The sequence below is a fragment of the Benincasa hispida genome, chromosome 5 (genome assembly GCF_027475165.1).
Source record: "Benincasa hispida cultivar pf3 chromosome 5, pf3_genome.v1.1, whole genome shotgun sequence".
In the NCBI taxonomy this organism is placed as follows: Eukaryota; Viridiplantae; Streptophyta; class Magnoliopsida; order Cucurbitales; family Cucurbitaceae; genus Benincasa; species Benincasa hispida.
Genome location: NC_143482.1, coordinates 25,292,935 through 25,308,542, shown reverse-complemented (window position 1 = coordinate 25,308,542; position 15,608 = coordinate 25,292,935).

The following is a 15,608-nucleotide window of genomic DNA, read 5'->3' as shown; positions in this document are numbered from 1 at the left end:
CAGTCTGCCACGTGGCATGATTCCTATAATAAACCACACATTTAGGCATACTATAGTATTACTATACTCTTCTCTAGTTTACCCTTCCCAAAACCTTATGCTTTGATACCAAGTTGTCACACCCTGCCCTAAGCCCGCACTCCTGAGCCCGAGGTGAGGCATGATATTAACTGATGCTACTTTGGTTAACCTACTAGTTTCTTTTAATAACCTTACTTAACACAGCAGCGGAAAATATTACATGCTTTTATTAGAAACTAGTTTACAAACTCAAGGTACATTTACATGAAAGACCTTATCCCGACAACCAATTTCATTTAATACTATTTCTAGACTTGTGGCAGACCTTAATCAACACCGCATCCTGGACTCGTCAGCTACCTACAAGAGAAACACAGAGACAAACCATGAGCTTTACGAAGCTCGGTGAGTGGTAAAACAAATACAAGTCTTTTACAAGCATTCTCACGAGGTTCCCACACGAACTCCACCATACCATGAAGCTTTCATAAACCCACCTACACACACGATAGATGGTTTGTAAGACCTTAAAACTAAATCTAAAGTGGGAGGTTAAATAGACAAGAAAAATCCTAAGTAAGGATATTGGAACAAAGGGTGGAAAACACTAAAATTATCCAAAAATGTGACCAAAGGTCCAAACGCCTATGAAAGGCTTAAAACATGTTGGACGCAAGAATGCATGGAGGATGGAAGCAAGAAGACTTGAAAAATGGCTAAGTGTTTGCATACAACCAATGTAAAGGCATACATGGGCAATGCGGATACGGGCAGGAGGCATGCGTCGAGTGAGCATGCTAAGCGCGCAGGCCATGCGTCAAGGCCAAGCGCGCAGCCAATACGTTGATGGTGTAGGCCGAGCGCCCTGCCTATATGCTGAGTGGGCAAGCCATCCTATGCGTTGAAGCACTGCCGAGTCTGTCGAGCAGCCATGCGTCGATGTGCTATGCCAAGCGCACGCCCATGTGGTCGAGCGCGCTTATGCGGCCAAGCGCACAAATGCCTAGGCAGCACACCCATGCATCGATGGTCAGCACCGTGCGTCCATGCTTAGTAGGCCGAGCAAGCCCACCAAGGAAGCCATGCGTCAAGGGTGAGCGGCCACCCTATGCGTTGGTGATGGCCAACTCATGCGATGGCTAAGTAGGACTTTGATGAAGGAAGGGCGAGTTGCTATGCGTTAAGGATAAAAGGTAAGGCTAATTGATGGAAAACTTCAAGGGAAGATGCCAATGGTATACGAGCATAAGTCCTAAACAACTTAAGTAGAGAAATATGTTAAGTATTTAAGTTATTTAGGTGGCGAAAGGAGGATCACACAAAGTTCTAACAGGAGGTGGACAAAGGAGATTTCATGCAATGGAAGTCTTATCACCCCAAGCAGGAGGTGGGTGAAGGAGATTTCATGCAAAAAAGGAGATTTTGGCTGGCAAGCTGAGATGAGAACAACTCAAGGCTAGGTTGGGTAGACTAAGTGTTGGCAGCTCCAAAGTGAGACAAATGGGAGTTGAGTTGTCACAAGGGGTGAGTTTGGAATGGCTATAAATAGAGGGGTTGGGCAAGAGGAATTTATTCATACCATCACCTAAATCTTATGTTGAGAGCATATTTAGAGAGTTATGTTTGAGTTATTAGGCTGCCAAGTTGATTGGAGATCAAAAGAAGCAAAGGTTGCGTTGGTGAGGTATTGAGTCAGCCGGACGCACAGCCAGCCCACACCCTGCGCGCATGCCTTGCAGCGCTGTGTTTGTCCGTGTGCCTCGCTTGACGTATCCCACATGCTAGCCCAGTGCAACTGCCCCTCCCCCTCCCCCCTCCCGTGCGACGCATCACGCCCAGCGCAGCAGCCCCAACGTGCAACGCAACACATGCCCAAACACGCCAGCCCCATGTGTGGCACAACACGTGCACCCTGCTTACTGCCCAAACGCCCAGCTGCCTACCACGGTCTAAATAACCTCTAAAGAGGCTAATTTTAGGATTTTGGCTAAATTGGAGTAGGGTAAGCTTGTATTATATAATGATATTTTGGCTATTTTGACATTATTTATTGATATAACAAGTATTAATTGAGGAATTTCCATTGATATGGAGGAATTCTCAGGAAAGTATTCTCAAGGTGATTTTAGTGGAAAAACTTGCTTGCGGTGAGTGTTTACTTAGTTTTATGTGTTGATATATGGAGAAATGCATATGTAAGTACAAAATACATGCTTATGATGTCATGTGATTGCCATGATATTGTTTGTGGAATTTCTATGGAAACTGAGATTATACTCGGACTACAGAAGTTAGCATGCTTAATAAAAGGTGCTTGGCGGGAAAATATAGTCGGCCTCGGTCGGCGGAAAATAATAGTCAGTGATGACCAGCGAGAAATATAGTCAAGTTACCTAAGCACGACTAGCGGGAAAAGAATTGTCGATTTGCACATTGGTGGGAAAAGTGGGTTATAAGAAAGTTTCCATAAAAAGCTATTATGATATGAGCATGCCACGTATAGCATGGAACTGGAGGATGATTATTGAATGAATGTACACATGATCATGCATAAATTATACTGGAATTGTGATTATGTGATTGACTTCCCAAAAATATGTTTTGCGAAGTGATTATTATTTTAAAAGCACCAATCACTGGGCTTAGTAGCTCACACTCTTATATCCCCCCCCAGGTAGCAAAGCGGAGCGTTTAGGAAGGAGTCTACTAACCACCAACACATCAGGACTTGGTAAATTCTCAGGGCACGGCTCGGATCATGTAATAAAGAATATAAAAAATTGAACTATGTGTATGAAAGTTAGATAGAGTGTGGTAAATAGGTTAAAGTCTTTAATAGAAAAGGGGGAAAAATTGTTAAATTTAAATGTTATCTTGGAATACTACTGGTGTATACTCACGCTCCCTTCCAAGTCTTGAGGGCTAAGGCTAGGGAGGGGGTGTGACATGGTTAACATTTCATAACTAACATATGAACCTATGTGCACATAGTTCTCCCTTTCAGGGGCTCAGATGCTAGGCTCGTAGGCCCTCTGACCATCCCATTTCAAGATTTTTTTCATCCCAATGGCTCAGGCACTAGACTCCTCGGTCCCCTAACCATCCTGTAAGGATTTATTCTAGGCTCAGGTTCTAGGTCCTTAGACCCTCTGACTATCCCAACGTCGTACATATCTCATACCATAACCCACAACATATTAATTCACAATATGATTAAAAGATCAAAGGAAGAAACCACTCACAGTGATTTGTTGAAAACTTTCATCGCAGTTCACCCGGTTTCCCTTGTTCCACCGTTGTACCCTATTTCAGGTTTAAATTTAAGCTTAGATTACTAACTCTTTCGGGCCTTATCTAAAAAAATTCCCTTCTTAAAAAATTTGTGAAAATTTCTTACTATAATACCTTAAAGTTTCGCCTTGAAATTCCATGGGGAAAGTTTCGAGTCCCATGTTTATTCCTCCTGGCTCGACTGCCTTCTCACTAGTGACCACCTCACGGTTTTCATTGAATTTGACAGCCTTAGATTTAAAATTTCATTGAGGCAGCCCTCACATTGAAACTACACTTAATTTAGAAACTTTTGGTTCAAAAATCACTTGATTTTCACGAGTAGTTTGGAAAATCTTCTTGTTTTAAGTTAACCTATGCGTCTGTCCGTACAACCCTGCTCCCTTTTGCACCTTTGTGTGCACCTCCGACTGAACACTGATTTCCCTTCTTCAAGTATCTCTTATCCTTTCCTTTCTTTTTTTTTTTTGGTAAGTACTTAATTGATGTGTGGGTTGAAGTGAGGCATTCTCCCCCTTTTATAGGCGTCCAACCCTTCTTTTTTGTCCGACACCTCTTCCCTTGATCATATCCAAGTGTTTTCCTTAGCATTTGCCAACTCCCAGCCTCCTCCACCTCCTGCTTGATGTGTCTCCACCTCACACCATCAACGCAACACTTACATCAGCACAATCTTAAGTGTCTTCCTCCTCCATAGCCAACACTTGAGGCTTAACTTTGCATGTCTGCTCGTGCACCCACCTTATTTTCTCAAGTCCTAAGACTCCTTCCTAGCAAGCGACATGTCTAGATGACATCCTTAGATGTGTCCATCTTTCTTATGCATTCATTCTTCATATGCGTCCATCCAATTTCATATGCATTCAACTAGAATGATGACCAACACCCCTTTTAACGCATACTACTAGCCTTGTCCTCTACGCCCACATGCCCTCAGATATCCAATGCATAGCACATTACCAACGCATAGCAACCTTCAGTCAACTTGGTTCTTAACTCAACACCTCAAGGCACAGCTCACCATCACCTAGGTTCTTGCTAATGCATTTCTTATGACCAACGCAACCCACCTCATGAACCTTGTTACCGCAAGCCTTAACAACGCAAGGGCAAATCACTATGCGTCCATCTTAGCTCATTACATCACATAGCTTATACCTTAGCAAGGTTGTCGCATCCATCGTATCCATCGCATCCACCACCACATGCCATCGCATCCATCATGCAGCATCATCGCATGCCACCACGTAGCACTGCCGCATCCATCGTATCCATCGTGTCCATCGCTGCATGCCATTGCATACTACCAATGCATTCCTTCAGTCGCATACGCTCAAACCATCGACCGCATAACTTCGGCCGCATATCGTGGGCTACATCACCTCATGCCCTCAGCCGCATATTCTCACATGGCCAGGCCGCCGCAAACCACCAACGCATAGCACTGTCGCATGACATCAATGCATAGCACTACCCCTTGTCATCAACGCATAGCACCGGCGTATGTCATCAACACATAGCGTTGCTGCATAGCATCACCGTGTGACACCAAAGCATAGTGTACCGTATACCATTGATGCACACCTTCAACCGCACAACGCATAGAACCGTCGCATGATGCCAATGCATGGTGTTGTCGTATACCCTGGACGTATACCCCCATCGCCCGCATGCCATCCATCACTGCATGCTACCAATGCAACCATCACATCCATCCCATCCATTACAGCCGTCGCACCGCATGCATTGTTTTATCCTCTCAAAACAGTGGCTGCCGCATGCATTGTTCTTGGCCATACTTCAGCCTCTCTCCATGCCCAAGTAACCTCTCAACCTTCATGGCCAACGCATGGCACCAAATCAACGCATAGTCCAACACTTAGTCACTTTCTCCTCAGCTTCCACTAGATTGTTATACTTAGCCAAATCTTAAAGTGTTTTAACAAATCCTTTTTATCACTTAGAAATTTTTCTACTCTTTTTCTTAGGATCCAACTCGTTCTTAGTTAATCTCTTTTATTTCCTACTATGAAAGGGAAAATGGAATTCCAGTTTCACATATCTGGAAATACTTCTCGCTTTAGTTAACGCATTCTTCCAACCTTCGTTCAAGAGGTGGAATAACATCTTCACTTCTGCTCTCATAGGTGAAGATGTCATCGAGCATGCTTTAGCTAAACTCAGCTAATTTCTTCAACAAAGATTAACTTACTTTCTTAATCCTTCCTTCTTACCCTAGGAAATTAATTACACGTGTTGAAGGAAATGGATGATGAATGTATGGTGAAGAATAGAGAGATGACAATGAATATGATAATGATATTAAAATCTAAAGATAAATGTTTGTTACAGATAATGAATGAAAGATTAGAGATGAACACAGTTGATGAATAGAAAGTGAGAACAACTAAGGAAAGTGTGTCAATGTCTTGACACGAATCCTGATCGGAGACGATGTTTTTGCCAGTATGTAGGAGGAATGTAGTGGAGAACTTCCTTCTCAGGCTTGTTTTCCAAGTGGAAGTGATCTTTGCACAGAGCTTCTCTTTGGGAATGGGAATGAATTGCTTACTCCAGAGACTTCCCTTTCGGTCTTGTCTCGTCTTTCTCTCGGATGTTCTCTAAATTGTCTCTTCAGACCAGCCTTCTTTCTTTGAAATTGATATAGCTATTTATAGACCTTGGCACCTTCTGTGTCAGTGGTCCCGCTCTGAAAAGCTGATTTTTTTGCCATGGCTTGGTGGAAACGTCCGCTCTGCTCCACATTAATTTTGTCAGATCATACAACAGTAAAGCTGTACAATTTCAGAAGTCCTTGCGAATGCGTCGCTCTTTTCATCTACGATCGATTGCTGCATGTGGTGTAATTTCTTTGATCTTTTTATCGATTGCCGCATGCCGTGCAAATGCGTTGATCGTTTACGACCATGCTTGATCATTGCATGCGCTGCAATTGCATTTTCTTTTTCATTCTCGATTGACTGCCGCATGTAGTGCAAATGCATTGTTCTTTTTGTCCTCGAGAGATCGTCGCATGCGGTGACCTGTTTCTTGCAAAACAAAAGACTTGGACATTCCATTTTGCCATCGCAATAGGGTTAGCAGGTGTGCTTACGAAACTTTACAACTTTTGTGTTTCTAAGCCAATTTCTATACGATCGACGCAATTTTTTCTTTCTTTCTGCCGCATAATCTAAATAAAACAGTATAAATAACTTGTACTTCTACAAGCTATCACACCTATAAATTTAGATATATGCGTGTCCTCAAGCATATCCTCGACTAAGGCAATTCAGCTTAAATCCTATCCTAACTTTGCGTCAATCGGTTACTCCGAATGCTCCATCTCTACATAATTTCTCAAAATTACAAATTACTTCTATCCTTCGAAAATTTCTTCAGCATGCTCTACTTTATTCATTCTGAAGACAAACCTCTACTCAAAGTTCTCTTCTTGTTTTGAAAAGAATGTTTTTCCTATTCTTGTAAATACAATGAACTACGCCTTTTATGCGGTGGTCTAGTTTGCGTCTTCCTATAGAGAGCGTTGATCATTGTTACACCCTTCGTTTTGGCTTGCTCCCACGGGTGTCATGCGAGCATCCAACTTCGGTTGTGTATCAAACCTCAACTTCAACTCTTGATCCTTAGCCAAGTTTTAACTTTAGCTGGTCAGTGGAGTTGTCTCATTTATTCTTTTTTTTTTTTTTTGTATTGTGTCGATCCTGGTAACCTACTTTCGTTTTGACTTGCTCCCATGGTGTCATGCGAATATCCAACTACGAGTAGGTTCCTTTCACGATGTAACTCTTATCAGGTTGAGATTTTCCCTTGTGCTGACAGCAGAGTTTTTTTTTTTTTTTTTCAATTTTTGAAGATGAATGCATTTTCCTGATATGATTGCATTCGCTTGATCGCATCTGCTTAGATCTTCCCCACCCTCAAATTTAGAGAGTCGCAAGGTCCTCATTGCATTGTTTTGGACAGAAAAGACAAAACACTTAGTCAAAATTTTGAAAAGAAGGTTTGAGCAGAATCTTATAATAGAAAAGGTAAAGTAGAGCTATTGCGATGAATTGTCTGAGTGTTAGGCAGAAAATGTAATGTATAAAGAAATTGTACTAAGGTTACGCATAATACTCGTCATGGCAGCGCAAATAAACAATGCAAACGAAAAGAAAAGATTACCGCAATAAATTGACAAAGGATGATATAAATAAAGAGGCCAACACATAAGGAAAGAATAATCCCTCAGTTGTATAAAAATTGTCTAAGTACACAAAGAATTATATTGATCACAAACACAAAATTGTAAGCATGTACAAAAGAATAAAAAGGTATAGCTATCTAAAAAATATATATATGAATGACCACAAAAAAGAATTCAAAATTGTGAAGGAGAAGGTGGTACACCCCCAAATTTAGCGTTGCGGCGGGGGCTCTTGTTGAGGAGGGCATTGTGGAGGAGCTCCTTGCGGCGCTTCTTAAAAGTACAGAGGCTGCTGCAGATGTTGAGGCACCATGGGACCATGTAAATATGCAGTCAGAAAATTGAAGTACTCATGGTTGCGTTCAGCCAACTGTCTTTGATTCTAGTGAAGGGTAAAAATGTTGCGTTGAATGTTGACCATCGCCTATCGCAGCTCTATGTTACTCTCTTGTAACTCCGTTAATGAATGGTGGAAGAAGGATAGCTCTTGAGACACAAAGTCCCACATGTCTTGTACAGCAGCAGCAAGGGATATGGTGGAGGGTTGCGCCGTAGATGTCTCACTAGCATCGGTTTGGGGTTAAGCGGAAGGGCCTGCTCTCAAACCATGTGGGTCATCAACATGTGGCGATGTTTGCGATGAAAAATGGGGTGGAGATGAATGGTAGGTGGAAGCTATTGGCGATGCGGGGTTGGAGTCGGGGGCAAGGAGGAGATTGGTAAATTGTTCAGGAAGAGGGGAAAGGGGTTTAGCTACTGAGCTTGGTAGACGAATGACTAAGGGTAAAGATTCTAAGGGTAAATTGGTTTTCTTCTGCGGTGAACTTCCTTTGATGATTTCCTTCCCTTTGTTATTGTGGCGCTACTTCTTGGGTCTTGGTGGTTGCGGGGAATTCAAATCGATAAGGGGCCACTTCGGTGAAGGCTCAGGGCAATGTGGCGAATCTTGAGAACGTGTTGATGATGCTGTGCACTTCTGACATGGGTTCTTCATCAATGCCCACGCCCATAGATAGACATAGGCTCGAAACCGTCCATGAAAAGAAGTACTAGCCTCTCACGCGGCCAACAAAACCTTGGATTTGCTTCGTGAGAAGCTTGCCCACATCAATTGGAATGTCGCACACAATGCAATAAGCGGCCATGACTCGATCCCTTGAAATGGTTTTATCATGTGATGTTGGGATGAGTCGTCTCTTCACCAAGTAGACCCAAAGGTGCGCTTCAGGTAGTAGCTGGTTGGAGGTGAGGGTTTTTATGTCGGTTAAGGACACCGTCCACTTGGTGCCCGGTTGCGTTAATGCCTTCAGTGCATCCTCCATATCTTCTTCGGTAGGATCATCAATCAGTTTTTACCCGATCCTTCCGAGAAATTCTTCAATTGGTAGAGTTGATTGATGTCCTCTGCGCTATATGGCACAACCCTCCCTTCGACGATCACCACATCTTCGGTGTCGTGGAGCTAGCCATGGTAGAAGACCTTCACTACCGATGGAATTACAATGGATGGACACTGGCAGAAAGCTTCCCACCCATGTTCCACCACAATGCTGATGATGAGATCCAGTAGTGGCACCGATGGAAGGAAGAAGCCTATTTCCATCCATAAGTCGTCATTTTCTCTCTTGGTTTTTGGGCGCCTTCTAGCCGACGCAAGCTCGCTGCTTTCCACCTTTGCTTTTCCCTTTCCCTAAGTGGACGCAAGGCGAGATTTTTGTCTTTGGATGCATTCCCACCGTGCGTTGCTATTGTTTTTCCTTTTCCTACTCTTCCACTAATTTTCTTTTTCGCTCTCTGATGCGCTGAATATTTGCTTTGCGACGCATCTTCTTTTCCTCCTTTTCTTTCTTTTTCGCCTCCTCTTCTTCTCTCATTTCCTTTTCAAATTCCTCAAATGCGAGCGCAATGCACTGCTCATCCTCGAGCCTTCTTCTCTCATCTTCTTCTGCCTTTGCGTTTCACGGCGAACCTTCTCATCGTGAAGCTTTCTAGCCAAATCGGTCGATGCGATGATTTAGTACGCCCATGCCATTTTCTCTTCCTTCTCCTCTAATTTTATTTTTCTTTCTTCCTTCTCCTTTTCTATCTGTTGAAAATTTTTTGGGTCACTTGTAGACCCTTGCGGCGCATTCTCCTTGCGACACTACATTAAAGGGGATATGTCAGGATCTTCCTTGTCGTCTGACCCAATTAATCTGGATTGCGGCCATGAAGCTAGTAGTTGCATTGATGATTTAACTTGCGCTGACACCCCCACTTCCACCCTTGTGGTGGTTAATTCTCCGTCGACATCAAGTCTTTCCGCCCTTTTCCTCCTTTCTTCCTCTTTCCTCAGGCGCTTCTCTTCTCGCCTGTGCTGCTTTCTTTCACTTCTCCGTTTTTCTTTCTTCTCCTTCTCCAGCCAGGCGACTTCATCTACTTATGCCCATTTTTCTTCAACTTTTCTCTTCTTCTTCTTCTCTTCAGACTTGCCTGTCTGCTTCTTTGACTCCATAACCTCCAAAACAGCCCTTATGGGTCCCTCATTGGAGTTTGTTGGGGAAGTCTCCTTAGGATCTAAAATGGTCAGGGCCATTCTTCGTGAAGCTATCGCTAACTCCTCCTCCGTCGGAAGGGCCTGGTATACTACTCTAGCCTCCAGCCACCCCGCATTCCTTTCTAAGTGGCTCAAAATACTCCTGAACAGCTCCTTGTCGTCCTTTCTTTTTAGCTTACTTTCAGTTGAAGGTATTGGGAGCACCACCTCAGGTCTTGTGGCAGGGGCACTCTTCGTTCTCGTCCTCACAGTGGGTGGGTGGTATTGCGGCTACAGAGGGTTTTCACCTGGGTTTTCTGACGATTCTAGGGGTTAGCTTTGGCTGGGCGGCGAGGCAGCGAGGAGGGCCGCCTCCCCCGCAGTGACGGAGGCATGAGAAGGGGATGATGGCTGGGAAGAGGAGTGGGATGATTGTCCGACCATTGGTTCGGTAAAGGGAAAGAAGGTTGAAAATTTTTTTGTTCTTCGGAAGAAAGTGTGGAAGGGGATAATGGTATGCAGAGAGCTTTTGCTAGGGTTTTCGTGAAGGGAATGAAAGTGCACTCCTCAGGCTAAGAAGGTGTGATTTATATGTTGGGCCTTGATGGGCCCAATGCAATCGTTGCATGGCAGGCATTGGTAATCCAAAAAGCCTGCCGCGTCCCTCCCATTATGACATAGCAGGAAAGGATGTCGTTTCGCCTACTATGTAATAATTTCCTTGGGAGCTTGCGATTTGACTACCCTCTCTGCGAATATTTTATCATTTATTTTATTTTATTTTATAGGATGGGTGCAATGTTTATTTGTTAACACGATACATCTGTTATCGCAAGTGCACGTTTGCGGAGGACGAGCACAATATATATATTAGCGCAATACATCCGTCAATGCAATGCAACTTAAGAGGACGGGCACAAAGTATTTCTACTAGCATAACACATCCGTCAACAAAGTGTGTATTTGCGGAGGATGGGTGCAATGTACATAAGAGCGCAACACATCCGTCAACACAATGCATTTTTAGATGACGGCTGCAAAGTGTATCCATTAACGCAAGATACACCCGTCGACATATGCATACCTGACGTGTCATAATATCTCCAACATTGCAACGCTTATCCCAAAACCATATTGATAAGACATTGCGGTGCTCACTTACAACATTCATTCATCAGAAAATTAAGATCAATGCAAACTGAGACTGAAATGGAAATAACTTCAAATAGGTAGGAAACTAAATCAACACAAGAAATAAAGTAATTTCAATAACACAATAACAAAGAAGTAAATAAACCGGTAAAGATAGTTGATAGGGATGTTGTTTGAAAAGGGTCTTCAGTGTTACTGTAAACGCATCCTTGCAGGCGATCAAGCATGCCTGCCCAATGTCACTTCTTGATATTGCTCCTTCCCACTCGATCCAGGTGCTTCTGAGTTGCTGGGCAGCGTACCAAGTGTTTTGCTTCTAAGTTCGGCTGCCAGCTGCCCGACTTGGACCACCAAAGTTCTTATGGAAGATGCTTGCAATTGCATGATCACATGATTCTTTTCTATATATTGCTTGAGTAGTGCTTCCAAGGATGACGAATTGGATGAGGTGTTAGATGAGGAAGGTTGGTTGTGCGATTTCCTATTCTGATAGTTACCCTGATTTTGACAGTGATGAAAAACCGAAGGATTGCCTCGATTCCCTAAATGATTATTCTGCATGGTTCTTTGGCCCTCTTGGTCATTGATTCCTCCGCAACTGAACTTGGGATGATTCCTCCAACCTGGGTTGTACGTGTTGCTAAATGGGTTATTCTAGATAGAGTATACTATCTATGGTTTGATGGGCACACTTCCACTGAATGACCCCCTACGCACTGTACACAGCTTATTGTTGCCACTTGTGTTAGTGCATTAGCTTGCACTGCACCCTATGAGAGAGTTGTAATGATACGGGATGAAATGTTATCCTCTAATGTGTATGTTATGTATCGCTTATACACACTACTGATGATGAAAATGATTCAATTTCATGTTGCCATAAACTTGATGATATAAATTTAATCTCGTTTTCTTTATCTAACTCTAACGCATGGTTTGTGAATGAAATGAATGATGTGTTAAGTTCTTTGCGATAAAGAGAATTTTATGTGATACTACATCTAAGTATATGTGTTGATAGTGCTATGCTTATAGTATGCGGTGAAGTAGTGCGTGTCACAAGTTTCCTTGCGCTGAAACCAAGTATAATTCCGATGCAAGTTTCTCAGAATGATCCAAGGTCGAACACAGGAATTGTTTTCATTAATGTGTTACTTATGTGATACATGCGATCGGTTTTTAACAATGAATAAAGAATAAGGGTTTATACAGTAATATAAATTGCGATGAAATAAAAATTGCATTAATAAAGGAAAATCCTAAACTAATATGATACAAGTTACAAGATACATGATACATAATATTAAGGTCGAGAACTAACTGTGAAGTTGTACAAAGGATCGATGTACGCGATGGCAAGTCTTTATGAATGAAGCAGAAAGGGAAAGAGTAAATTATAAAAACATCGCAAGTTTGTCAATTGCGTTAAAGATGCAACTAAGGTTCCACTTTCCCTTGGCATACACCTCTTGGTGATCGGCCGCATCCCCATATCTCTATGGTGAGACAGGGATGAACATGATGAATGCAAGGTTGTTTCCATCTCTGGAAATACTTCCTCCTTTAGTTAATGCATTCTTCTAACCTTCTCTCGATTGGCGAAAGAACATCTTCACATCTGCTCTCATAAGTGAAGATGCCGTCGAGCATGCTTTAGCTAAACATAATTATTTCCTTAACGTAATTTAACACACTCGCTTAATTCTTGCTATTTACCCAGGGGATTAAGAACACATAATGGAGAAAATGGATTATGGATGTACGGAAAGAGACAGAGAGATGACACTGGTGGCTATCATAACATTTAATTCTAAAATTAAGTGTTTGATACATGTTGTGAATGAAAGATTAGAGAAGATGAATACAGATGATGAAATAGAGATTAGAAACCAATACGGAAAGAGGGTCAACGTCTTGACATAGATCCTGAATAGAGATTATGCTTGCCGACATGTGGAAATGGTGGAGAGGAAAGCTTCCCTCTCAGGCTTTCTTTCCCAGTAGAATTGACCTTCGCACAGAGCTTCAGCTACGAGAATTGGAAGGATTCTCTGCTTGGAGACTCACCTCTCGGCCTTGTCTCGTGGTTCTCCCGGATCTACTTTGGACAATCGCTTCAGACCAGCCTCTCTCTCAGGATCAGTATATGCACGTCTCTATGTATACATGTATATTTTCTAGTGAATATGAAGAAGCTATTTATAGGCGAGACTTGGCTCTTAGACTCTATGGTCCCCACAATATAGTTATGGTAGTTCCTGAAAGGGCGGAATGAGAAATTTCTTCTACGCAATCAACCTGTCAGAAATGCACAACTGAAAGCTATACATTTGTTAGAATCTTCTGAAAATGCATTGCTCTTCACATCTTCGATCTATCGCCGCATGCAGTGTTGTTTTTTATTACCGCATGTGGTTGAAATTGCGTTTATCGCTAAAGGTCTTGATCGATTGTCGCAGCATCGTCATTGCGTTGATCATCTCTTTGTTCTTGATTGATGGGTGCAATGCGACATAGAAGCATTGTTTATTTCATCTTTGAGCCATGAACGCATGCGGTGACTAATTACCTGCAAAATAGAAACTGAAACATTCTATTCTACCATCGCAATGGTGTTAGTGGGTGTATTGACGACATGTAATAATTTTCGTATTTCCTAGCGAATTTGTATACTATCGATGCAACTTTTCCTTCTTTTTGCCGCAATATCTAAATAAAAAAATATAAATAACTTGTATTTCTACAAGTTATCAAGAGTTCCTTGAATTATGGCCATTATTTGGAGGAGCGAGGTGACTGCGGCCATTTGGATCGCCAATATGGGCATTGTATCAGCTGGTACAATGGCGCTCTCCATTTTCCTTCGCTCTAGGCCTCTTCCTCCACACCCGTGATCAACCCAGTCATCCGTATTTCACGAAATGCAATCTTAGATGAATTTTGCTTCAATGTACATCTTATCCATAAATCCTCCTGTCGTGGAGACGTCTACAACAACTTGTGTCGCTCTATCAAGGCCATTATAAAAAGTTTCCATGAGAACACAATCAAGAATCCCGATATACGGACAATTTTTCACCAGTCATCTAAATCGCACCCTTGTGGTGCTCAGAGTCTCGTTTTCTGTTTGCTCAAAATTTAACACTTCCCGCCGTCTTCTTACGTTGACAGCGGGAGGGAAAAATTTCTTCATGAACCTCTCAACCAACTGATCCCATGAATTGATCTCAATTGGCTCCAACGAATGAGCTCACCTCTTTGCTTCATCCTGAAGTGTATACGGGAAGAGATATAGCCTTATGCCTTCTAGAGTCACGCCAGGGATGGAGAATGTGTTGCACATCTCTACAAAGCTGGTCAGATGTGCATGCGGGTCCTTTCCTTGAAGAACTCCAAATTGACCTGCATTCTGAATCATTTGAAGCATGACCAGCTTAATTTCAAATCTTGCATTCTCCTCCACTGTAGGCCTTGCGATTCCAGACGAGAAGTCATATAAATTAGGCGCCGCATAGTTCCTCATAGGAATGTTGCAGTCAGCGGCCAAAAAAACTAGTTCTTGAGCCGGCCGATTCATTCCCTCATTCCCTTCGGGCCTATCATTGTTGTTTGCCATGTTTCTTCTTTGCCTCGTGTGATTCCGACGTGCTCTTGCGTGAAAGTTTCGCTCGATTTCTGGTTCAGCGTCAAATTCTAGCTCTGTACTAGTACTCATGCACCGTCAGCCTGCTCTTCGCGTAAACAGACTATACAACAAGAATCTGTCGTACAAAATACCACAAAAATATTCAACACTAAAAATTGCCAATCCCCGGTAACAGTGCCAAAACTTGTTCACTCGTAATCGTGTATGTTGCCAACAACTCGTAAGGTTGATGACATATGCGCTTTGCGATAATGATAATATGTGATACTACGTTCTAAAATGATGTATGCAGTGATGCTTAGATGCGTTCGTAGTATGCGTTCGTGTAGTGTTCGCGTGTCACAAGTTTTCTTGCGCTGAAACCAAGTATAATTCCAACGCAAGTTTCTTATAGTGATCTGAGGTAGAACACAGGGATTATGATGATTAATGCGATACTAATATGATATATGCGACCGGGGAACAAAATAATAATGTATTGGGTTTGAAAACCTAAAATACGGTGAACAGTAAAATGCGATAATAAAATAACATGCGATGATAAATAAAGTGCGACAATAAATTGCGGTGATAAAATAAGATGCAGTAATAAAGTAGAATGCAGTAATAAATAAATGAATAAACAATTAAATATACAAACTGAGGACTGGCTGTGAAGCTGTGGAAGTATCTAATGGTATGTGGTGGCAAGTCTTGTGAAATGCGTCAGAAAGAGTATGGGTTGAGAGAAAGGACATCGCAAGTTCGTCAATCTTGTTGAGGATGCAACTAAG